This window comes from Orycteropus afer, unplaced genomic scaffold, assembly GCF_000298275.1.
Source record: "Orycteropus afer afer isolate SDZICR_OR568_19922 unplaced genomic scaffold, OryAfe1.0 scaffold00092, whole genome shotgun sequence".
Taxonomy (NCBI): domain Eukaryota; kingdom Metazoa; phylum Chordata; class Mammalia; order Tubulidentata; family Orycteropodidae; genus Orycteropus; species Orycteropus afer.
In genome coordinates, this window is record NW_006921679.1 from 7,230,828 (window position 1) to 7,235,711 (window position 4,884).

The window sequence follows — 4,884 nt, forward strand, 5'->3', positions numbered from 1 at the left end:
AATTAATTAATTAATTAAAAATAATAATAATAAACAAGAATTTTAAAACTCTTCACTGAAACAAGATATATTGGCTTAATTTTCTAATCTCGTCTTCGGCGACCTCATGCCTCTTCTGTGTCAGATGTTAACGCTTACCAACATCACTCCAGCTAATGAAAGCATCTATCCATCATTGCTGTCTTCCACTCAACCAGTCACCAGGATGCTAGCCTACCTTTTATCTGGAAGTTCACAATTATCTTACAGAGAACTTTTATTGAACCACATCTCACCCTGCTGAGGTAGACAGGCTCAGCAGAGGAGCCAGGAACCAGTGCTTGAAGGTCCGTCTGAAATCCAGTGTAGACTACCCAGCCCTCCATCAGCAAGAACACTGGCCACCGCCTACTAATCACCAGCCTTCTACATCTTTTCTTTTAGAACAATTCATCTAACCCTTGTCAACATCCCACCTTATCTGTATTGTACTATGTCAGAGAAAAAGGATGTGGCTACTGTAGATACAAAACAGTAAATGAGGCAGACTCCATGACATGTATGGAACCCTGGTGGTGCAAGCACTCAGCTGCTAGTTGAAAGGTTGATGGTTCGAACCCACCAGCTGCTCCGTGAAAGACCTGACAATCCGGTCCCATAAAGAGTACACTTTAGGAAACTCTATGGGACAGTTCTACTCTGTCAGACAGAGTTGCTGTGAGTCAAAATCAACAGGAAGGGACCTAACCACAACAGTGGCAGAAACTCAAACTCACTGCCATAGAGTCAATTCCGACTCATATAGACCCCCACTGGGTTTCCAAAGCAGTAAATCTTTGCAGAAGTAGACTGCCCCTTCTTCCTTCCATGGAGTGGCGGGTGGGCTTGAACCACCAACCTTCTGGTTAGCAGTCAAATGCCTTAGGCACCGTGCCACCGGAGCTCCTTCAACAGTGGCATATAGTCTTCCTAATACCAATTTTCCTCTGTCCACCCTTCACACAGAAGCATCAGGTACTCAGATCTGCTCTACAGGTTCTGAGATGAAGTCCAGATTCCCCCATCTTCCTTCTCAACCAACGGGCAAGTGCTCCCTAAAGGCCTTAGTGCTCAGATGGTACGATGTCCTGGTTTCCCTGGGAAGTGAAACCACCCAGATCTCCTAGTGAGCGCTTCGTGTCTCCTAAAGCAAATCTGAACTTCTCATGCTTCACCTGAGGTCAAAGGTATGGGATCTTCCAAATGGGAAAATATCTCTCCAGCTAAGAACCCACAAGCAATGTGTTCCAAGCAAATTCTTTCTGAATACTGTGTGGATGAGTTTGTACACGGAGGACAAACCATGTTACCATTCAATAACCATGTCATCTTCATGGGGGATAAGTGGTCACTGAATGATCCAGTTCTCTTTCAAACAATTACATAAAGGAGCACTCTCCAATTGATAAGAACTTAAGATGTTTTAGAGAATTTTTGTTTGTTTTAAATCCTCTCTCAATAAAGGGAGCTCTGGTGGCATAGTGCCTAAGGCATTTGACTGCTAACCTGAAGGCTGAAGGTTCAAACCCACCAGCCACTCCTCAGAAGGAAGACTAGGCAGTCTACTTTCATAGAAATACCACCTTGGAAACCCAATGAGGGTCGCTATGAATCAGAAGTGACTCACTGGCAGTGAGTTTTGTTTGGGTTTGTATTCTCTCAACAAAGATTCACATTCCTGCAGGATCTTCTCAGTGGATGCAGACATGAACACAGAGAGGGAGGTGTGGTTACCCAGTTTCTCATTACAAGGGCCCAGGATCCCTCCCACTGAATGAACCTCTTCACAATGCTCCTATTATCCCAGACTAATCTGCATGGACACCCACTATCTCATCTCAGGAAAGTGTTCCAACAAACACAAAGTGTTCTTCCAAACACCCCACCTGAGAACAACAGAGAAGCGCTGTGTGGAGGACACACTTGGCTTCTACAAGGTCGACTTTCCAGGAAAGCCTAGAAAACATCACTGTCCTGTTTCCAGCAGGCACTTCCTTCTTCCTTCAGAGAGTCTTCACTCCGCAGTAAAAGAAGAACTAAGTAGTATCCACACACAAAACCAGACAAGGATATTGGACTCCCACAGTAGAAAACCAACAAAAATTATAATCGTCTCCTTTGGCTATTCAAACCGAGTCATCTAGCGTGCCCCGAAATTTAATAAGTCACTCTGCTTTAGAGTAAGTGTTGCATGGGGTTTGATTTAATTAATCTCAGCAGGCTTACAGAAAGCCCACAGGAAGTCAGTACAACAAACCTCCTTCAGATATACCAGTATTAAAATTTAAGTAACTCTGCTACCGAATAGACAGCTATTTAGAGAGTGGCAACTGTACTGCATGGCTTGACCAATCCACTTGCAAGCATTTTAAGCCTTGTATTAGTTTCCTTTGTTCAGTTGTTTTCTTCATCCCATCATCATGAGTTGGAACTAACTCGACCTCAACTAATAACAAGAGCATTAGTTTCCTAGGGCTGCCATGACAGAGCCCCACAAACTGAGGAGCTTGCAATGCCAGAAATGTATTCTCTAGGAGTTCTGGGGACTAAAAGCCCACACTCAGGGTTGTCAACAGGGCCATGCTCTCCCTGAAGGCTCTACAGGACTCCTTCCTTGCTCCATCTTGGATTCTGGTGGTCACCTGCAATCCTTGGCATACTTGGCTTGTGGCTGTATCACTGTACTCTCCATCGTTGTCACATGGTATTGTCTCTCTGTGTCTCTTCTCCTCTTCTTCCAAGGACACCAGTGATACCGGATTTAGCACTACCCTGCTCCAGTATGACTTCCACAGCAAGGGTTCCAGAAAGAACATGAATTCTGGGGACGGGAGAGCACTATTCAACCCAGTGCAGGCCTAAAATATGGTAACTTGAAACTATTTGTTTATGACAGATCACCTGTTTATGTCAAACCATTCCTGCTTCTGTGCACTGCCTCAAGGTTTCTCAGTCAGTGCCCATTAGGGGTGAGTACTGCGGCGCCATGATTAAGCTCTTGGCTGCTAAGTAAAAGATTGGTGGTTTGAATCCACTCAGGGGCTCCATGAAGAAAAGATCTGGTGATCTGCTCCCATAAAAAACTCTGTGAGAGGAAGAAAGGGGAAGTTTCTATGTGCATGGCATTGACTTTATGCTAATGGTGGTGGGATAGTTTGGAAAAGGACACAATAATGGTGGTACAACATGATAAATGTCATCAATGCCCCAAGCTGTAAATGTGGAAGTTGTTATGTTGGTGAACGTCTTGGTGTGCATGTTTTCACCACGATAAAAGAAAAGAAACGAAACCCTATGAGGCAGTTCTACTCTGTCCTCTAGGGGCACTGTGAGCTGGCAGTGCGTTTGGTTTGGGCTTTGCTTCGGTAAAGACTGACAGCCTTGGCAGCCCTGGAAACGCTATGGGGCAGTTGTACTCCATGCTACTGGGGCGCTGTCAGTCAGGATCGACTTGCCGGCACACAATGAACACCTTGCATGAGGAGGTCAGATGAAAAGCAGAAAGAGTTCTCACTTCCTCCTCCCAGATCACCTCTGAATCAGAAGGAAGGTGTTCATGTCACGAAGTTGTACAGCAGTCCTAAGCCCTGAATCTTTTTTTTCCTAATTTTGAGTGGAGTCAGAAACACAGATGGTCAGTAAGCCTAACAGTTAAAGAGAAGAGAGACCACGGATTGAGCAACCTCTACTCTCCTTTTCTCCTCCAATACCCTAGAAACAGAAGCTTCTAGCCTGGAAAGAGACAGAGGAGCTCTGGTGGCTTAGTGGTTAAAAGATTTATCTGCTAACCAAAAGGTCAACGGTTTGAACCCTCTAGCTGCTCTGCAGCAGAAACGATGAGGCAGTCTGCTCCAGTAAACACTGACAGCCTTGGAAAGCCTGAGGGGCAGTTCCACTCTGTCCTCTAGGGGTGCTGTGAGTCAGAATCAACTCCGTGGCAGTGGGTGTGGTTTGGGCCTTGCTTCTGTAAAGATGACAGCCTTGGAAACCCTGAGGGGCAGTTCCACTCTGTCCTGTAGGGGTGCTGTGAGTGACAATTGAATTGATGGCAGTGGGTGGGTGGGTGAGCCTGGAAGGAAAGGTCTGTAGAAGTTAACCTTAATCACTCTCCCCTTATTCAGTAGAGAGAACTAATGAGAGAGTGAGACTAGAAAGGGAATGAGGTGATAAGCAATGCCTGAATCATTATTTGGACTTTGGGTGGTACAATTTTCATTTGACAACTAGCCTAAAGGTAGGCAGTTCACACCCACTCAGTACCCTTGGGAAAGAAAGGTCTGATGACCTGCTTCCATAAAGATTACAGCCAAGAAAACCTTATGGAGCAGTTCTACTTTGTAACCAAGGGGTCACCATGAGTGAGAACTGACTCAACAGCAGTGGGTTTGGTTTTGAGAATCACTGGTTAGCCTATTAGCCTGCACCACTCAGTAACAGTGCCTCACACTGGCCAGGGCCTCATTGTATTTATGAGCAAACAGTCCTTACATCTCAGTGAGCATCACCATTATCTGTGAGCCAACATGATGTATGGGAGCACAAGCCATCCCACAGGGTTACCATGTCATTGAAAGAGTGGAGTCCAGAGAAGATGTTTGTCTTCTAACAGCTCAACACCTAGTAAAACCGAAAAAAGAAACCCACCAACATCAAGTCAGTTCCAACTCACAGCGCCCCTAGAGGACAGAGTGGAACTGCCCCATAGGGTTCCCAAGGCTGTCAGTCTTTACAGAAGCAAAGCCCAAACCACACCCACTGCTGTGGAGTCGATTCTGACTCACAGAGCCCCTAGAGGACAGAGTGGAACTGCCCCATAGGGTTCCCAAGGCTGTAATCTTTACAGAAGCAAAGCCCAAACCAAACCCA